The sequence below is a fragment of the Lampris incognitus genome, chromosome 3 (assembly GCF_029633865.1).
Source record: "Lampris incognitus isolate fLamInc1 chromosome 3, fLamInc1.hap2, whole genome shotgun sequence".
NCBI lineage: Eukaryota > Metazoa > Chordata > Actinopteri > Lampriformes > Lampridae > Lampris > Lampris incognitus.
Genome location: NC_079213.1, coordinates 33,474,104 through 33,495,775, shown reverse-complemented (window position 1 = coordinate 33,495,775; position 21,672 = coordinate 33,474,104). Strand labels below are relative to the sequence as shown.

The window sequence follows — 21,672 nt, the reverse complement described above, 5'->3', positions numbered from 1 at the left end:
TTGACATCCGTCCTGCACGATATGTTATTGCTCAGGTCTCGTGACTATCACTATATATATAGTGTTTTTTTCCAAAACCGTCAGTGGTGTTGAGTGCTCGACTATGAGGAGTGGAATATCAACACGGATGCAGGGGAAAAGATTGTAATGCATAGCAGCACAGGTCTGTCTCGTGCATCTATAATCTTTATTAAAATCTTTTTTCCTGTATCCGTGTTGCTATTCCGCTCCTCATTAGTCGAGCACTCAACGCCATTGACAGTTTTGGAAAAAAATGCTATATATATATATATATATATATATATAAATTGCCGGGTGGTGCAGTGGTTAGCGTAGCCGCCTCACAGGAAGAAGGTTCTGGGTTCGTGCCCCGGGGTAGTTCAACCTTGGGGGTCGTCCCGGGTCGTCCTCTGTGTGGAGTTTGCATGTTCTCCCCGTGTCTGCGTGGGTTTCCTCCTGGTGCTCCGGTTTCCTCCCACAGTCCAAAGACATGTAGGTCAGGTGACTCGGCCGTACTTAATTGTCCCTGTGTGTGTGTGTGTCAGCCCTGTGTGGTGGCCCGGCGGTCTGTCCAGGGTGTCTCCCCGCCTGCCGCCCAATGACTGCAGGGATAGGCTCCAGCATCCCCACGACCCTGAGAGCAGGAGAAGCAGTTTGGATAATGGATGTATATATATATATATATTTAGGACACACAGAGGGGATATATATATATATATGTGTGTGTGTTTGTGTGTGTGTGTATATATATATATATATATATATATATATATACACACTCACTGGCCACTTTATTAGGTACACCTTGCTAGTACCGGGTTGGACCCCCTTTTGCCTTCAGAACTGCCTTAATCCTTCGTGGCATAGATTCAACAAGGTACTGGAAACATTCCTCAGAGAGTTTGGTCCATATTGACATGATAGCATCACGCAGTTGCTGCAGATTTGTCGGCTGCACATCCATGATGCGAATCTCCCGGTCCACCACATCCCAAAGGTGCTCTATTGGATTGAGATCTGGTGACTGTGGAGGCCATTTGAGTACAATGAACTCATTGTCATGTTCAAGAAACCAGTCTGAGATGATTCGAGCTTTATGACATGGCACGTTATCCTGCTGGAAGTAGCCATCAGAAGATGGGAACACTGTGGTCATAAAGGGATGGACATGGTCAGCAACAATACTCAGATAGGCTGTGGCGTTGACACGATGCTCAATTGGTACTAAGGGGCCTAAAGTGTGCCAAGAAAATATCCCCCACAACATTACACTACCACCACCAGCCTGAACCGTTGATACAAGGCAGGATGGATCCATGCTTTCATGTTGTTGACGCCAAATTCTGACCCTACCATCCGAATGTTGCAGCAGAAATCGAGACTCATCAGACCAGGCAACGTTTTTCCAATCTTCTATTGTCCAATTTTGGTGAGCCTGTGCGAATTGTAGCCTCAGTTTCCTGTTCTTAGCTGACAGGAGTGGCACCCGGTGTGGTCTTCTGCTGCTGTAGCCCATCTGCCTCATGGTTCGACGTGTTGTGCGTTCAGAGATGCTCTTCTGCATACCTCGGTTGTAATGAGTGGTTATTTGAGTTACTGTTGCCTTTCTATCAGCTCGAACCAGTCTGGCCATTCTCCTCTGACTTCTGGCATCAACAAGGCATTTTCGCCCACAGAACTGCCGCTCACTGGATATTTTCTCTTTTTCGGACCATTCTCTGTAAACCCTAGAGATGGTTGTGCGTGAAAATCCCAGTAGATCAGCAGTTTCTGAAATACTCAGACCAGCCCGTCTGGCACCAACAACCATGCCACGTTCAAAGTCACTTAAATCACCTTTCTTCCCCATTCTGATGCTCGGTTTGAACTGCAGCAGATCGTCTTGACCATGTCTACATGCCTAAATGCATTGAGTTGCTGCCATGTGATTGGCTGATTAGAAATTTGCGTTAACGAGCAGTTGGACGGGTGTGCCTAATAAAGTGGCCGGTGAGTGTATATGTATGTATGTATGTATGTATGTATGTATGTATGTATGTATGTATGTATGTATGTATGTATGTATGTATGTGTGTGTGTGTGTGTGTGTGTGTGTGTGTGTGTGTGTGTATGTATGTATGTATGTATACCCTCTGTCCATATATATATATATATATATATATATATATATATATCCCCTCTGTCCCCAATAAGCAGGCTTAACATCTGGTTGAAGCTAGTCCCTCTCGGAGGAGGTACAGCAGTGATGTAAATACTCTGCTTTTGTTACACCTCGCACATGGCCTCATGCCTTAACCCCCGACCTTACACACTGCACCGCCATTATGTCGTGTGGAATATGCGCACTCCCTTGCGTCCATTTCCGTGAGAAGCGTGGACCGGGCTTTACTCCTCTTGCACCGGACCCTTCAGTAAGTGACCAGGCCTAACTCCTCCTGCTCCTGACTCTGCAGTGAGGGACCAGGCCTAAGTCCTCCTGCACCTGACTCTGCAGTGAGGGATCAGGCCTAACCCCTCCTGCACCTGACTCTGCAGTGAGGGACCAGGCCTAACACCTCCTGCACCTGACTCTGCAGTAAGGGACCAGGCCTAACTCCTCCTGCACCTGACTTTGCAATAAGGAACCAGGCCTAACTCCTCCTGCTCCTGACTCTGCAGTAAGGGACCAGGCCTAACTCCTCCTGCTCCTGACTCTGCAGTAAGGGACCAGGCCTAAATCCTCCTGCTCTTGACTCTGTAGTGAGGGACCAGGCCTAACTCCTCCTCCTCCTGCTCCCGACTCTGCAGTGAAGGACCTGCACAGGGTTTACCAGGGTTAAATATTTAATGCCTGCTGAGGGGTACCATATGTTCTGCTGAGCAGCGGACTGAACCCAAAACCAATGTTTGTTTATGGGATTGTGTGTGTGTGTGTGTGTGTGTGTGTGTGTGTGTGTGTGTATGTGTGTGTGTGTGTGTGTTGACATGGATCATTTGGCCGCCAGCCAAACCATACCTTATGTAAGCCCTCAAACTTGTGGCGAGCAGGTGACCTGAGGCTGCTGTCTGATTGGTTTCTTAAGGTTTTCCAGGGGGCGCAGTTCTGTGTGCCCCAGACACGCCCACTTTTATTGGCAGCGAATTAGTATTGTTTTAATGTGTTTTGATCTAATGTGATTGGACAATTCTCGTGGCTGTCAATCATGTTCACACCCACCACCACGCCTCGTCTCGACTGTCAATCATCCACCGTCTACCAACCCTGATAAAGTCTATAGGCTACATGTCCTTCTTAATAGTAACTCTGTGACTGTGTGGATATTAAAGCAGTTGTCAGGGTTGCTGCACCAAGGTACATTGCACCCCCCCCCCATTTTTTTTAGCACCAGCCGCCACTGGTTGGCTCTTGCTTTTCCAATGTTAAGACGTCATCTAAAACTGGGAGGCATTATTTTAGCTGTTACAGTACTGAAGCGAACACCGTTGGAGCTGCTAGGGTTCTGCTGGAGTTGTAACAGGCAGGTGAAGACCCCCCCCCCCCCCCACACACACTCACGTCTGCTGACAGATGTGAGATCTGCTGCCCTTTAGAGTCACTGTGCTGAGCATATGTACTGAGCTGGGAGACGTTACCTGGCTGTCTCTGCCACATTACATTACACAACAACAAGTAGGAGACACAAACACACACACACATAATCAGCCTTTCTTCCCCCCATTACACACACACACACACACACACACACACACACAATCAGCCTTTCTTCCCCCCATTACACACACACACACACACACACACACACAATCAGCCTTTCTCCCCCCTACACACACACACACACACACACACACACACACACAATCAGCCTCCCCCCCCCTACACATACACACACACACACACACACACACACACACACACACACACAATCAGCCTTTCTCCCCCCTACACATACACACACACACACAATCAGCCTTTCACCCCCCTTACACACACACACACACACACACACAATCAGCCTTTCTCCCCCTACACATACACACACACAAAATCAGTCTTTCTCCCCCCTACACATACACACACACACACAATCAGCCTTTCTCCCCCCTACACATACACACACAGACACACAAAATCAGCCTTTCTCCCTTACACACACACACGCACACACACACACAATCAGTCCCCCCCCCCACACACACACTTGAGAATCAGCGGGTTAACTGTGATTACTAACACTGTTTCCTAATTATAATAAGAATAAGAATAATGGTAATAATGATAATAATAATAATAATATAATAGTAGTAGTAGTAATAATAGTAATAATGATAATAATGATAATGGTAATAATAACAATAACTTTATTTGCAGAGCACTATGTTACAAAGCTCTTTACAAATAAATAAAACAAGGCAAAAGTAAGAATAAGGCCCAGTGAGGTTGTTATGAATCCAAAACGAGTAATTTTCACCAAAGCATAAAAGTCCAGCTGGAGGAGCAGGAAAAGTTAAAGGTTCCAGTCACCCAGCATGTTTCCTTTTGTTTCTTTCTCCTGCCCAGTTGTTCTTGGTCTTTCTACTTGTTACATTACTCAGCAGGACACTCAGTATTCCCCTTATACTCAACTTTAACAGATAACTATGTATCCCTGTCACATGAAGGACCCCCCGTTTTCTCCCAACTGTACTTGGCCAATTAAGACCACCACATGCCTTCTCTGATACATGTGGAGTCGCCAGCCGCTTCTTTTCACCTGACAGTGAGGAGTTTCACCAGGGGGACGTAGTGCGTGGGAGGATCACGCTATTCCCTCCAATCCCCCCTCCCTCCCCGAACATGCGCCCCAACCAACCAGAGGAGGCGCTAGTGCAGCGACCAGGACACACACCCACATCCGGCTTCTCACCCACACACACGGCCAATTGTGTCTGTAGGGACGCCCGACCAAGCTGGAGGTAACACGGGGATTCGAACCGGTGATCCTTATGTTGTTAGGCAACGGAATAGACCGGAGCGTGTTCCCCTAGTAGTCGGTGTCAGTTTTAACGTCATCACAAGAGGAAGTTCTGTGGTTAAACAAAAGCGAGTCGCCATTTTCCGAATATCTCGTGTGGTTGTGCGAAGCGTCCTCGGTTTACGCAGCAGTAAGGAGGTTTAACAACACCTGAGAACAAAGCAATGAAAAACTAAAGAAACCGACATTTTTCCTTATGATGAAATCAAGAAATTTGCCAGTAAAGACGAGGGAAGGTTGACGTCATCCGTCACGAGCAACACGCCGTGTTAAACGCATCTACACCTGATAACGTCACAGTGACAGCCTGTAAGAGAGGAGACGATCAGGTTCTGTCAAGCTGTTTGGATCTACGTGCTGCAGGATCAGTGTCCTGTAACCTGCTAAAGTCTCGCTGGCCCATCGGCCGGGGGGTCGGCCCCGCTTAGCTGAGCGGTTAGCGATGTCGCCTCGTGGTGCAGTACAACCCGGAATCGAGTCCCGCAGCGGGCGGAAATGTGCTCGGTTACAGTCCTATAGTTCTTGCGTGAACAGCAGCGAGACAAGGCGTTTCTAAAACTCCCGCTCGCGAGCGACCTCCTGCGGTGATATTAGCAGACCGGAGTCTTGCATGGCGTAGCGTCATGTGACCTTGATGATTTGATTACCAGACCTGGTGTTGGGAGTTAAACGGTCCGGTTCAGGACACATCGGTTATGTTTGTGCCTGTTCCGGGTCGCGCAGAGCACGTGGGACTCTGCTCTCTCCGGGTGGCGGGGACGCTGGAGCCTGTCCCAGCAGGCGCTGGGCGGCAGGCGGGGAGGCACCCTGGACAGGCCGCCAGGCCATCACAGGGCGCTCCGGTACAACAGGGTGGGTTCAGTGTAGGAGACACGTTCATCTGGTCAGAGGGGAATTCACTGCCGGCTGATTGCTACGACACAGCCGGAAGTTAACGAGAACCCGGATGTGTATATATATATATATGTGTGTGTGTGTGTGTGTGTGTGTGTGTATTTGTTTGCGGTTGAACATATGTTCCCCAAAGCCGTTTTGACCTCTGCTGTTGCAGGAGTGAGCCATGTGCTGCACGTCGCGTTGTTTCCTTCAGAAATAGTTGTGTTGTTGTTGTTGTTGTTGTTGGCTGGTGGGGGGTTGTTGTTGTTGTTGTTGGCTGGTGGGGTGCAGTTCAGGATATTATTTGCAGAACTGAGTCAAAATAGTGTTTGGCTGTTCATATCCAAGTGTAAATTGTGCATTTCATCTTTTGTTTTTTAATTTTTATTATCATATTTTCCAGCAGAGATTGTAGCTTGTGTGGTGTGATATTGAATATGTAAATTTTAATATGTAAATATCAATATGTAAATGTTAATATGTAAATGTGTTCAAAACAAATGTGTGCCAAATTGTCTTTTTAACACGTCTGTCTTTGTTTGTTTAGGTGTGGAGAGTGAGGAGGTTCACATCAGCCCAGTCCCCTTCATACTGAACAGGTAAGGTGGTCAGCAGTTAAGCCCCTCCCCCTCTCTCTGCCCCCCCCCCCCGCCTTATTAAGACAGGATTACTTGGGCGTTACTGTTTGGATGGACTCTCGCTTTGCTTTCTGTGACTCCTGTAAAACCACTTCATTAACATGGAGGTGCTGCGTCTACACACACGCCGGCGCAGAAGAGAGAGCAGGGGAGGGGAGAGGAGGAGAGAGGAGGAGAGGAGGGGAGAGGAGAGGAGGGGAGAAGAGAGGAGGGGAGGGGAGAGGAGAGGAGGGGAGAGGCCTTTTGCCTTTTTTGGCCTTGTGACACAAATATTCGCTCTCTGTCTCTCTGCCTCTCGGTGTCTGTCTCTCACAGCCTCGCTCTCTCTCTCTCTCTCTCTCTCTCTCTCTCTCTGTCAGTCTCTCTCTTTCGCTCTGTGTCTCGCACTCTTTCTCTCTGTCTCTCTGTGTCTGTCTCTGTCTCACTCTCTCACTGCCTCTCTGTGTGTCTGTGTGTCTGTCTGTCTCTCTGTGTCTGTCTGTCTGTCTCTCTTCCTCTCTCTGTCTATGACTCTCACTGCCTCTCTCTTTTTCTCTCTGTCTCTCGCTCAGTCACTCTGTCTGTTTCTCTCACTCTGTCTCTCTCACTGCCTCTCTGTCTCTCTCTCTGTCTGTCTCTCTCTCGCTGCTTCGCACTCTCGCTCTGTCTGCCTCTCATTCTCTCCCTCTCTCTGTCTTTCTCTCGCTCTGTGTGTGTGTGTGTGTTTGTGTGTGTGTGTGTCTGTCTCTCTCTGACTGTCTGTCTCTCACTGCCTCACTGTCTCTCTCTGTCCTGTCTCTCTCTCTCGCCCTTAGTTCTGTGGTGTGTGTGTGTGTGTGTGTGTGTGTGTGTGTGTGTGTGTGTGTGTGTGTGTGTGTGTGTGTGTGTGTGTGTGTGTGTGAACAAATCTGGGCCTGTCAGAGTGATGGAGGACATACAGGAAGAAAGGTCTGATAATATGGCTCTACGGGGCTGTTAGAGGAAGTAGTTCAGCTGTACCAGGAAGTGGGCCTATCTTAGCGTCGGACACTGACTGAGCACATTTTCACTGTTACCCCCATTACCTACCTATGAATCGTCTCAATCACCGAGCATATGAGGCATAAAACACATTTGTCTGGCCTTTCCTACTGTGTATGTAAACCAGAACCAGGCCCAATGACGTCACGTTCCCCAAGCAGCCGTCACAAACCTTCTGTCACAACCCAAGAAGTTTTTGTAACGTGGTCCATATCAATACTTTTATTAATAGTACTCTGTTTGGATGGATGTCGAGCCTCTGTTTGTTGTGTGATGTGCATGGGTTTATGAGTTTGTACCAGACCGGCAGAGTCTGTTTGTGCTCTCTCTCCCAGTCTGGGTAGAGGAAGAGATGACATCACTCTCGGATTCCTCCCACAGAAACATCTCCTTAAATACTTCGCCACAGACCAAAGGCAGTTTACAAATGAACTATCGCCCCACTGATAAGCTGGGACGGCTCATCCTGACATGCTGTCCCAAATAAAGCTGAAGCTACGGAAACACACAGAGATGTTTTACTCTGCTAATGTGAATGTGTTGAGTCTAGTGGTGACTGTTATATGATTGCATGAGAATAATGGAGACACATTAGTGTCAGTAACAATGTAAATATGGCGGCCTTGGAACATCTGCTACGAATGGACTGATTGCACACTGAATCGATAGTACTAGAAGAAGAAGAGGTAATAGAAGAAGTACTAGACAGAAGAAGAAGAACTAGAAGAAGTACTAGATGTACTCGAAGAAGAAGTACTAGAAGAAGTAATAGAATAACTAGGAGAAGCAGTACTACTAGAAGAACTAGAAGTACTAGAATAACTAGAAGAAGAACTACTAGAAGAATTAGAAGTAGTAGAAGAACTAGAAGAAGAACAACTAGAACAACTAGAAGAAGACTGTGAATGTTCTCATTCATCCAGGTCATGGTTAGTTTGGTCTAGTCAGAAAGGCACGAACTGAGGAAGCCTCTTGGATGAGAGGCAAAACGTCTTCACGGCTATATCCCAAGTCCAGTTGCACTTGATTCAATTGCTTTGGATAACTAGAAGAAGAAGAACTACTAGAAGAATTAGAACTACTAAAAGAACTAGAAGAAGAACTACTAGAAGGACTTGAAGAACTAGAAGAAGCAATACTACTAGAAGAACTAGAAGTACTAGAATAACTAGAGGAACTACTAGAAGAATTAGAAGTAGTAGGGGAACTAGAAGAAGAAGTACTAGAAGAACTAGAAGAAGAACTACTAAAAGAATTAGAAGTACTAAAAGAACTAGAAGGACTACTAGAAGGACTAGAAGAAGAAGAAGTACTAGGCGTACTAGAACAACTAGAAGACAAGAGGAAGAAGGAAGAGGGAAGAGGAGAGGAGGAGGAGGAAGTAGTTTAATACCTACGAGTTTGAATGGATGATATGGGAAATGGTAGACTGGGCAGAAGCACTGGAACAGATTTCTTCCACAGATGCACACCCTGATAGATCGGTTTTCTGTGACTGCAACTATTTTTTCGGTGTATTTAACCACCGCCCTGTTTTTAGCAAGTGGACGGTGGGTGTCCTTGGGTAGGCAAGGATGCACTCCCACAGTCCCGGTGATGTGATTGATAATCTGCTGTGTCCCTAAAGGCCGAGCCCAGCTGCAGCTGATGTAACCGCCTCAGCATCAGCATCGAGTTAAACCGCCCGGTAACCTTGTGCGTACTGGGAGTATGCTGGAGAGAGCTGATGAGCGTAATGTAGATGTAGCTTAAAAGTGGTGGTGATGGAGGTCACGTGGCTCAGGTCCTGGGCTTTTTCCGGTGGCATCTGGACACTGCTTGGCATCCTCTCCATCATATTCTTCATATATCGTATAATTCTGTTATCCTCTTTCAATGGTGTACTGTGTAAATTGTGTAAATACAGCATCCATCGCACGTCTGTCCGTCTTGGGGGAGAGATCCCTCCTCTGTTGCTCTCCCTGAGGTTTCGTCCTGTTTTTCTCCCTGTTAAAGATTTTTTAGGGAGTTGTTCCTTATCCGATGATAGGGTCTACGGACAGGATGTTGTGTTGCTCTAAAGCCCCCTGGGGCAAATTTGTATTTGGTGATATTGGGCTACACAAATAAAACTGATTTGATTTGAAGAAAAACTTGTGCTCTTCCAGCCAGAGACAACGTGCTGCCATCAGAAATTAGAAGAGAAAGGGTGTCTGGGTAGCATGGCAGTCTATTCCGTTGCCTACCAACACAGGAATCTCCAGGTTCCAATCCCCCGGTTCCAATCCCCCGGCTTGTCGAGCGTCCCTACAGACACAATTGGTCGTGTCTGCGGGTGGGAAGCCGGATGTGGGTATGTGTCCTGGTCTCTGCACTAGTGCCTCCTCTGGTCGGTCGGGGCGCCTGTTCGGGGGGGCAGGGGGTAATAGCGGGATCGTCCCACGCATTACGTCCCCCTGGTGAAACTCCTCACTGTCAGTGAAAAGAAGCGGCTGGTGACTCCACATATATGGGAGGAGGCATGTGGTAGTCTGCAGCCCTCCCCGGATCAGCAGAGGGGGGTGGAGCAGAGACCGGGACGGCTCAGAAGAGTGGGGTAAATGGCCGGGTACAATTGGGGAGAAAAGGGGGGGGGGCAGTACAAGATGCAAAACTGGCTCTGTTGGAAAGTAAGAATGGTGTCGTGTAAGAGAGCGAGTGTGTGGTGTCTTTTTCTTAAACCCATAATATCCACAGCACATTAACCTATCAGCCTCTTCCTCCCCTGCTTTTCCTCCCTGTGTCATTTCTTTCTCTCGCTCTCTCTCTCTCTCTCTCTCTCTCTCTCTCTCTCTCTCTCTCTCTCTCTCTCTCTCTCTCTCTCTCTCTCTCTCTCTGTTTCTTCTTTCTTACGCTGTAAATCAACCCATTAGTTTGATGCTCCAGGCCTGCTGGCTCTGCCATGATTAAAAAAATTACACCACCGCTACACAGACACACACACACACACACGTACGTGGGTGCAGAGTACCAGCAGCACAGAAGAACAGATTTTTTTTGAATGGCACATTTTGATGCTGCTTATTAACAGCTTGGGTAGACAGATGCTTATTTTTAGGGAGGCAAAGCAGTGTGTGTGTGTGTCTCCATGCTTGATGGTTTATGCTGTGCACATCTTGTCATTTGTACACTGCTTTTTTTTCCAACACTGAAGTAAAATCAGGAATTTGGGTCATGTGGTTTGTTTTTTCTCCCCTTCCTCTCCTCCTCCTGTCCCCCCTTTGTGCCCTCCTATTCCATTTCTTTCTTTCTTTCTTCCCATCAGGGAAGAAGAGTTGTTTGGAGGCGTGAGTCAAATTAAAACCCCTTGCAAAATCTCAGCTGCTGTGAGAAATGGCAGTATAATCTGAATGGGCAGAACCTACATCCTTGCCTTGTTAAAGAACGGCAGCAGTTGGGAGTTTTGAAGCTTTAGTTTCTGCACATTTGGCCTTTTTATTAGAGCAGCTGCACAGTTTTGCTCTTCCTTATTCGTTTCTTCCCGAGACTCATAATTTAAATTAAAAAGCATATTTTGACCCTTTGACTGAATATATAATTGTGTGTGTGTGTGTGTGCGCATTAGTGTGCATTTATGTGGGTGTCTTTCTGTGTCTCAGAGGGGTGCTGCAGCTGTGAAGGCCAGCTCAAGTATGTGAACTCTGCCTGCACCCTCATGAACCACACACACACACACACACACACACACACACACACACACACACACACACACACACACACCATGGGATACAGGCGATTTTTACTGTCAGTATCTTTAACAATTCATACCCTACTCCAAACATATGGCTCTCACAAGGCCCCAGTCCACATGGGAGTCTTGGCCTGCAGAAACTCATCAGTAAAGAACTTGAAGATAGTGTTACTATGGACCAAACTGTTTGCATGACTATCACCATGTAGTTTACTTTTGTAAATGAGTCGGTGTGTCGAAATCAACACATTTCCTCTAATTGCAAGCTCGCAAAATGTTATTTTGGTTAAAGGAAACCTGTGAACAGCAGTTCGGGCGGTAGTCTACATGGAGACATATTAAGCTGGACCTTTTCAGAGCCTTTTTTTAAAAGGTACAACGAGTAGGATTTTCCTAAAAATCAATGTATAGACTCATACACAAAATAATCCCTCTCAATCATCACTTATAAGCCACTAGATGTGTGTGGCGGTGTCTGTACCTGCAGAGACCCTGCCCAGACAGCAAAATGAAACTGGGCCGGATCCGGGCTGGATGTATCACAGCATCTTGTGCGGAGCCACCATGACGCCGGTACAAAAGTGTATGGCGGCATATGCAAGGATTCAAGGGTCGTAAATGTTCTTTCTCTGAAACAGCCCCCTGAAATCTGTTTCTTTAAAAACTGATGTGAGAAGGGGGGGATTCAGGTGCTGACTCGCGACTCCTTTTAGATCCACAAGGCCTGATTTAAAAATGGGCCCCGACTTTCATAAGGAGGCCAAACTCTGGCCAGAGGCACGGGGCGGTCTAGGAGCAGATGTGATTGCTATAATGATCTTCCGGAACCGGTGCGGAGGTGTGGGGCAGTCTAAGGGCGGATGCAATTCCTATGCGGATCTGCTGGACTGTGGGCGGATCCGGCCCAGTGTCGGCTGCTGTATCCTCTGCCTGTCTTTTCTTATTTTGCTGTGTACGGGGACGTTTCTGGGCATTACCCTTTGGGCAGCGGGACTCTATAAAAACATAGCGACCGGGTGCCAGATTGAAATCGTCAGCACTCACCCAAGAGCACGCTACAACAATGGCGGACACAGCGCCGAGGGCTGAAGGAGAGGATGGGGATGAAGAGCGACGCGGAGTTAGCCTGTACACTGGGATGTGAGCTGGCAACTGCGGTCAGGGGGCGTGTCTTTCTGGTGACATTCAGCCTGGTGGGGGGGGGGGCAACTTTGAATGTGGTTTACAAACCACAACCGATCAATCCTACTCATTCTACCTTTAAAGCTGCAGTAGGTAACATTGAACAGTCCACTGCAAATCCTTCCGCCTCTCTGCTGCCTTGTATCACTCCGCTAAGCCCCTCCTGCCAAATGACCTCCGCATCACTCCTCAGCCCCTTACACTCGTGTACAACCAGGAAATGTCAAAGTGAGACTCATAAAACTTGTGTCATAGTTGATAATCTATCCGTGTAAAACGTTATTTTTTCCAGTGAATTTCTTAGTTACACTAATGTTGTTCACTTGAAGCAGCTGTTTCGAGTTGGTCTTGTCGATTTATGGGGTTACAACCATGAGTGACGTGCAGGGTGAGGAGGACGACGTGAATTGATCATGTAGACGCGCATCTGCATTTGTAGAACAGCCAGTAGGAACTCAAAGAAGGTTGAATCAGTTCATCCGGATCCAGATGAACTGATTCAACCATTTTTTGATTTTCTTACCTGGATTATTGAGCCTGCATCAAGACATCCAATAGGAATGCCCTCTCTGAGGTGACCCTTGGTCAGCTAAGTTCTTCCGTCCCGGGCTAGGTTTTCTAAAGCCTGAATACAGAGCCTAGAGGAGGGGCAGAAGTCTAGTTTTCTCTCAGACCACTTGAATTCCAATATGCTGAAAGGTTAAGTAGGGCGTGTCTGTGAATGTTCTCATTCATCCAGGTCATGGTTATCCAAAGGAGTTGAATCAAGTGCAACTGGACTTGGTATACACTCACCGGCCACTTTATTAGGCACACCCGTCCAACTGCTCGTTAACGCAAATTTCTAATCAGCTCATCACATGGCAGCAACTCAATGCATTTAGGCATGTAGACATGGTCAAGACGATCTGCTGCAGTTCAAACCGAGCATCAGAATGGGGAAGAAAGGTGATTTAAGTGACTTTGAACGTGGCATGGTTGTTGGTGCCAGACGGGCTGGTCTGAGTATTTCAGAAACTGCTGATCTACTGGGATTTTCCCGCACAACCATCTCTGGGGTTTACAGAGAATGGTCCGAAAAAGAGAAAATATCCAGTGAGCGGCAGTTCTGTGGGCGAAAATGCCTTGTTGATGCCAGAGGTCAGAGGAGAATGGCCAGACTGGTTCGAGCTGATAGAAAGGCAACAGTAACTCAAATAACCACTCATTACAACCGAGGTATGCAGAAGAGCATCTCTGAATGCACAACACGTCGAACCTTGAGGCAGATGGGCTACAGCAGCAGAAGACCACACCGGGTGCCACTCCTGTCAGCTAAGAACAGGAAACTGAGGCTACAATTCGCACAGGCTCACCAAAATTGGACAATAGAAGATTGGAAAAACGTTGCCTGGTCTGATGAGTCTCGATTTCTGCTGCGACATTCGGATGGTAGGGTCAGAATTTGGCATCAACAACATGAAAGCATGGATCCATCCTGCCTTGTATCAACGGTTCAGGCTGGTGGTGGTAGTGTAATGGTGTGGGGGATATTTTCTTGGCACACTTTGGGCCCCTTAGTACCAATTGAGCATCGTGTCAACGCCACAGCCTACCTGAGTATTGTTGCTGACCATGTCCATCCCTTTATGACCACAGTGTTCCCATCTTCTGATGGCTACTTCCAGCAGGATAACGCGCCATGTCATAAAGCTCGAATCATCTCAGACTGGTTTCTTGAACATGACAATGAGTTCATTGTACTCAAATGGCCTCCACAGTCACCAGATCTCAATCCAATAGAGCACCTTTGGGATGTGGTGGACCGGGAGATTCGCATCATGGATGTGCAGCCGACAAATCTGCAGCAACTGCGTGATGCTATCATGTCAATGTGGACCAAACTCTCTGAGGAATGTTTCCAGTACCTTGTTGAATCTATGCCACGAAGGATTAAGGCAGTTCTGAAGGCAAAAGGGGGTCCAACCCGGTACCAGCAAGGTGTACCTAATAAAGTGGCCAGTGATTGTATATCCGTGAAGACGTTTGACCTCTCATCCAAGAGGCTTCCTCAGTTCGTGCCTTTCTGACTAGACCAAGCTAGTCTGACTGGCTGGTGATGAGACTCCAAAGAGGATAAATTCTGAGTCTCATCAGTAGCCAGTCAGACTAGCTTGGTCTAGTCAGAAAGGCACGAACTGAGGAAGCCTCTTGGATGAGAGGCCAAACGTCCTCACGGATATATACCAAGTCCAGTTGCACTCAATTCAACTCCTTTGGTTAAGTAGGGTGGCACAGTAACGCAGTGGTTAGCACGGCCGCCTCACAGCAAGAAGGTCCTGGGTTCGAGCCACGGGGTAGTCCAACCTTGGGGGTCGTCCCAGGTCGTCCTCTGTGTGGAGTTTGCATGTTCTCCCCGTGTCTGTGTGGGTTTCCTCCGGGTGCTCCGGTTTCCTCCCACAGTCCAGAGACATGTAGGTCAGGTGAATCGGCTGTACTAAATTGTCCCTAGGTGTTTGTGTGTGTGTCGGCCCTGTGATGGACTGGCGGCCTGTCTAGGGTGTATCCCCACCTGCTGCCGAATGACTGCTGGGAAAGTTCCAGCATCCCCGCGACCCCGAGAGCAGGATAAGCGGTTTGGATAATGGATGGATGGATGGCTGAATGGTTAAGTATGGATGCCATAAAAAAAACTGCCTACCCCAGCTTTAAGTTTGAGCTTTCATCTCGATGTCCCGAATCTGCAGCAAGGTCTTAGGTTTTCCACTCTGATTCCCTTGACAGAAATATTCTTTCTTCTCCTCAGTCTTGTGCATCTCCCAACAGTCTGCCGCTCATCTCGACGTGTTTAATACCGAGGCCTCGTCTTTCATATTGTGATGGACTGGGGGAACTGTACTTGGGTATTTCAGAAATGCTTGCTTTCTTTTGTTGAAAGCACAGTTAAACTTTTTCTTTCACTTTCTCTAAATGAATTTATGAAAGAGGCCACTGGCCTCCAGACTCACAAAGAACGAATGAATACTGACTGAACAACAGTATTTTCGGTGTTTATACAAAGTCTAGACTATCCATCCTAATTTTGCCCAATGACCCCAATCAAATGGGTTTAAATTGTCTAGATTTAATGTGCTTGGTGTCCGGGTGGCGTAGCGGTCTATTCCGTTGCCTACCAACATGAGGATCGCTGGTTCAAATCCCCGTGTTGCCTCCGGCTTGGTCGGGCGTCCCTACAGACGCAATTGGCCGTGTCTACGGGTGGGAAGTCGGATGTGGGTATGTGTCCTGGTCACTGCACTAGCGCCTCTTCTGGTCAGTTGGGGCACCTGTTCGGGGGGGGGGGGACTGGGGGTAATAGTGTAATCCTCTCACGCGCTACGTCCCCCTGGTGAAACTCCTCACTGTCAGGTGAAAAGAAGCGGCTGGTGACTTCACATATATGGGAGGAGGCATGTGGTAGTCTGCAGCCCTCCCCGGATCGGCAGAGGGGGTGGAGCAGAGACCGGGACGGCTCGGAAGAGTGGGGTAATTGGCCGGATACAACTGGGGAGAAAAACTGGGGGAAATAAAATAAGTAAATAAATAAATAAATGGATGTAATGTGTCAGATGATTTAATAATGTGTTTGGTCAGACTCAGGTAAGCTAGCCTTAAGCACAGCTTTTCCTGTGGCGCCCAGTGCTGTTTTGTTTTGTTTGTTTTGTTTGTTTTCTTCGGAAATACAACCAGACTTATCCAGCGTGCTTTGTTCGGCAGAATGTCCACATGTCACCAAATGCATCTTGGATGGGAGGGTCGAGCTGCAATGAGATGACCTGGCGGTGGCCTCCTGTAGATGCAAAATATGATATTGAAAACTGCCACAGCCAAGATAATCCAAACATGTCCCCCGGCTCCATGTAAGACGAGAAGACACGAGTAGGACCGGACTCACTGTGGACCAGGTCGGACCAGTGAACGTCTTCTTCCTCCGTCTTGCATCACAGCAGAGTTTGGAGATGTTGGGAGGGGAAAGGTTTATGCGAGGGGGTCTGTCCCATGAAGCGTACTGGCCCCGACCCAAAGCGGAGGGCCTCCCACGTGTCTTCCTGCCAGACTCCGAGCAGCATGCCCACTGCTCAGCTCATCTGCTGCCAGTCCAGCTGGGGTTGTTCTCCAACACATTCTGTAATGCCTTCTGCCTACAGTAAGAGAACAGTAACGTAGGCATGTTGAGTCCCGGTCTAACAAATCCCCGTCTGCTGACTTCTTCAGTGATTTGGGACTTTGCCTTTCAGAAAAAGGTTTCGTTTTCAAAATCTTCCCGATTTCAAACACACTTTTACCAACCTCGCGTGTCAAACGGAAACTTAAAGTTGCCATGGTAAAAAGTTTTGCTAATCTAGGGGGCGTCTGGGTGGCGTGGTGGTCTGTTCAGTTGCCTACCAACACAGGGATCGCCGGTTCGAATCCCTGTGTTACCTCCAGCTTGGTTGGACGTCCCTACAGACACAGTTGGCCGTGTCTGTATCAGAGGAGGCCTGCAGACTACCACATGCCTCCACATGACTCAAACCCAGGTCCAACCCGTACACTCACTCAGGCTTGTCCAAACACACTTGAGTGCCGTCTCCTGACCCAACCCTTAAGCGTTGTCAGGTTGAGTGTTTTTGTAGGTCAGACCAAAGACATCTGCATTTCTCTTGTGTGTGTGTGTGAACTTTTGCTAGATTGTACAGGCGTACTAAAATCACTTTTTCTTAACTGCACCCAGCACCCTCTGTAGCGCACCCTTCTTCTTGCTTTGAGTTCTTCTGTCAGTTTTCAGAAGCTTTTACTGCATCTGCTTTGCCATTGAAGAACCAGTCCATTGACTTTAATTCATTCTGAATAGCTGGTAACATGGCCTCCATGTGCAACATACAAATAAGACCGGCAGCACGGTGGCCTCGCAGCAAGAAGGTCCTGGGTTCGAACTCCAGGCCGTCCCAGGTCCTTTCTGTGTGGAGTTTGCATGTTCTCCCCATGTCTGCATGGGTTTCCTCCCACCATCAAAAAGACATGCGTGTTAGGGTTAACACTCCTGCCTGTGCCCCTGAGCAAGGCAATGGAGAGAAGGACCGGAGTTGGACCCTGGGCGCTGCAGCGGGATGGGTCACATGCAGAAGCCACATTTCATCATAACCTGTACAATGACGAAATAAAGTGGCTTTCTTCTTCGTCTCTTTCTTCTAAGACACGCTGGAACTCGTCTCCACTAAATACACATTTCATACGCCAACCTCATATGCATTTGTATCCCAGAAATGTCGGCATGTCTTTTTTTTTTTGGATCAGAAGCTTTTGATTGACAGGCTGACAGCGAGCCAGATCATGAAAGGGCGTCGCATGCTGTTCAAACAGTGCATCTCTCACGTGCCGTGTGGCAGCAGCACCTTTATTTGAAGGCAGATCTGCATGTTGTGGCGGGTCACCATGTCTGAGTACTGATCAGGGAGAATAATAAAGACCCGGCTTGTAGTGAACTCGGTGCTTTCTGGATTTTGTGGAAACTCGCTTTTGCGGCACTTTGACGCTGTCATCGTCAGCTATGTGTAAGCTAGTCGCACCCCTCCTTTTTTTGGGGGGGATTTTCCTTGTTTTTCCCCTCAACTGTATCCCGCCGATTACTCCACTCTTCCGAGCTGTCCCGGTCGCTGCTCCACCCCCTCTGCCGATCCGGGGAGGGCTGCAGACTACCACAGGCCTCCTCCCATACATGTGGAGTCGCCAGCCGCTTCTTTTCTCCTGACAGTGAGGAGTTTCGCCAGGGGGACATAGCGCGTGGGAGGATCACGCTATCCCCCCCGCTCCCCCCTGAACAGGCGCCCCGACCAGAGGAGGCGCTAGTGCAGCGATTACGACACATACCCACATCTGGCGTCCCACCCGCGGCCACAGCCACGGCCACTTGTGTCTGTAGGGACGCCCGACCAAGCCGGGGGTAACGGGGATTCGAACCAATGTTCCAGGTGTTGGTAGGCAACGGAATAGACCGCCATGCTACCCGGACGTCCCGTTAGTCGCACTCCAGACATATTAGCTAGCTTTGTTTAGCTCCGTGCTGAAAACATCTATTGACTCTTAGGATCTGATAACTAGTGTAAACCAACAGAGCATCAGGAGCTGCCAGTCTGGCAGAGGCAAGAAAGGAAAATAAAATAAATAAATAAAAAGTTCCACGGATGAGATTTATCAACAGCTTTGGTGTAAAAACTCACGACTTTTATTCCTTTTCAAGACAACGTTGAGCAGTGTCTGTATGAAGGACATATTGACTGATTTTCTTTTTTAGTACACGAGAGCCAAAGTTTTTTAAATTGCACTAATACACACTCAGAATGCCCCCAGAATGCCCCCTAACCTCCCCAGTTAACTGAAAAACCACCTTTTCTTCACTGGCACGAGCCTTCAGCTCCTGATGATGGGACAAAAGGGGGACTCTGAGGAACAGGTCTTCTTTTCAGGCTGCACCTGCACGTGGCTGGCCGTCATTTCTCCTATGCAAAGCCAAGGAACAAACAACAACACACAAACACAGCCTTGTTGTTGTTGTTGTTGTTTGCGTGAAGTGTCATGAAGAGCTCTGTTTCCGGGTTGTGTTGGGGGTAACACATACAGGCATCAGCCCCATCCCGGCACGTGGCACTGAAGAAGAAGCACTGATCCAACTGTTCACGCCACGTGCCGGGATGTTGGGCTTGTTTGGGTGGAGTGTGTGTCACCGGCGCGGTCTCCTCATGTCTGCACGCAAACGTGTCTGATGTGTGTTTACGCACAAAAGATGTGCATCTGCCTTCATTCAGTGGGTGTGAGTCTGATGTGACAGGCCCCCCTCCGGACCGGGCCTTTGTATTTGACACAACAGAATAAAAAACGCCAGTCTTGCAGACATGTTTACTACGTTTTTACCCAAATACATCTCTCCCTCTGTCTGTCTGTCTGTGTCTCTCTCTCTCTCTCTCTCTCTCTCTCTCTCTCTCTCTCTCTCTCTCTCTCTCTCTCTCTCTCTCTCTCTCTCTCTCTCTCTCTCTCTGTCTCTCTCTCTCTCCCTCTCTCTCTCTATCTCTCTCTCTATGTCTCCCTCTCTCTCTCTCCCTCTCTCTCTCGCTCTCTCTCTCTCCCTCTCTCTCTCTCTCTCTCTCTCTCTCTCCCTCTCTCTCTCGCTCTCTCTCTCTCCCTCTCTCTCTTGCCAGTAAACACCAACGCCTGTACTAAATGGTGAACCAAAACTAGCGGAGCAATCAAATTTATATCACTGAAAGGCTCGAGAACGTGCCACGGCTGGAAGGACGAGGTGAACATTGCTTCACGGGCGGTGTAAAAAAACCCACATCGTGGCGTCCGGGTGGCGTGGTGGTCTATTCCGTTGCCTACTAACACGGGGATCGCCGGTTCGAATCCCCATGTTACCTCTGGCTCGGTCGGGAGTCCCTACAGACACAATTGGCCGTGTCTGCGGGTGGGAAGCCGGATGTGGGTATATGTTCTGGTCGCTGCACTAGCGCCTCCTCTGGTCCGTCGGGGCACCTATTCAGGGGGGAGGGGGGACTGGGGGGAATAGCGTGATCCTCCCACGCACTACGTCCCCCTGGTGAAACTCCTCACTGTCAGGTGAAACGAAGCAGCTGGCGACTCCACATGTATGGGAGGAGGCATGTGGTAGTCTGTAGCCCTCCCCGGATCGGCAGAGGGGGTGGAGCAGCAACCGGGATGGCTCAGAAGAGTGGGGTAACTGGCCGGGTAATATTAGGGAGAAAAAGGGGGTAAAATCCCCCCCCCAAAAAACAAAACGTCATAGCTATCTGATGATCCACTGGATTGCATTAGCTTGTGCAGCTGCAGCATCTGCTTGATCTGTTGTCTTAGAAAACCTCCTCTGCACACACGCCACCTCAACAAACTCGCTTATCAATTAAGAATCAAGACCAATTCATTGTCATTTCTATCATCTATCATCTTGCGTACACAGCAGAAAGGAAATTTCGTTCCTCGCAGCCCAAAGCAGTGCAACACAAAAGATAAAAACACACATACAAAATCTCCAAAAACGACACCACCAATAACACGCAAAACCAGAGAGAACAAAGCAAACCAACACAAACCGTTAGCAACACGGTCGGATCAGTGCAACACGGTGCGAAAATTCTACTGTCCAGGAGGACGAACGCCAGCCAGGGTGACTGTCGGAACCGCCGGTCTGCATGAGCTAGCAGTTAGCTTAGCCCGCCCTGCTTCTGCGTCCTGTCAGATCGCCCTCGGTGCTTCCTCTTCGGGCACAGCTCCAGGCAGGGCCGTGGTCCCTGGCCCCACTGGACGCACCCAGCATGCCAGGTCTCCTTCAGCCGATCCAGCTCCAGCTCTCCTAACCAGACACCTTCAACACACCTCACCGCACTCAACACGACGACAAAAAACACAGACACAGACAGAAACACTGCACAGTCCACGCTAGGCGAGGCCGCCGCCAGACTACCTCGGTGTTTCCTCTCGGCAGAGCTTCGGTCAGGGCCGTGGTCCCTGGGCCCACAGGATGCAGCAGACCAGGTCTCCCTCAGCCAATCCAACGCCAGCTCTCCCTGCCATTAAACGGGGAGAGAAAAAATCGAAGATCAAAATAAAACCTTCACGTGATGACACAAACTTAGACGCTGGCGTAGACATGGACAACGACGCTGCGTAGTCAGTACTGGGTGAAGCCGCTGCAGACGTGAGTTCCCGCCGCCATACTCCCACACCGTCATGGACTCACTGGAAATTCTCACGACGACCAACCGTCTCAAGTGGCATCACAATGTTGTGCCGACCGTAAATGTCGCAGTAAGCTTGATGTTGTTCATATTGCGCAGGCCCAAGTCCGGTCCTTTCACACCCGTCCTCCATGCAGGTGGGATGTAGCGGGAGCGCTCTGCAGCGTTCTACCTGAGTCATTACCAAACTGAATGTTGCGTGAAGACGCTGGGCTGTTCCTGCCTGAAGGATGCTGTATTATCTCCACTTTAAAGGCTAAATAGTGGTGTGACAGGTGTGATGGTGTGACAGACCACGGGAAGGAGGCTGCTGCACTCAGAAACATCATTAAGTGGGTAGCTAGATGGATCGATGAATGGAACGATTAAGCGGCCAAGGAGTCGTATTATATAAGGGCTCGAATATGACAGATCTGCACAATGATAGGTTGATTAGGCCGGCCGTCGAGACGGAGCGCTTAGTCTGTGTGGCGGTTCAAGCATTGAAAGTCTCGTGTCATTAGTGAAAAGTGCTGATGTGTTTGAATCTT

At 48.6% G+C, this 21,672-nt stretch overlaps 1 protein-coding gene across 2 annotated transcripts in view; it reads left to right on the top strand.

Annotated features, from left to right (window-relative positions):
• The window catches only part of LOC130110858 (plexin-B2-like), a 291,819-nt gene that overhangs the window by 74,834 nt on the left and 195,313 nt on the right, over positions 1-21,672 (top strand). For both annotated transcript variants that reach the window (XM_056278067.1, XM_056278066.1), the window contains exon 2: positions 6,415-6,466. The gene's annotated coding sequence lies outside the window, so the exon portion shown is untranslated. The remainder of the gene's footprint in view (positions 1-6,414; positions 6,467-21,672) is intronic.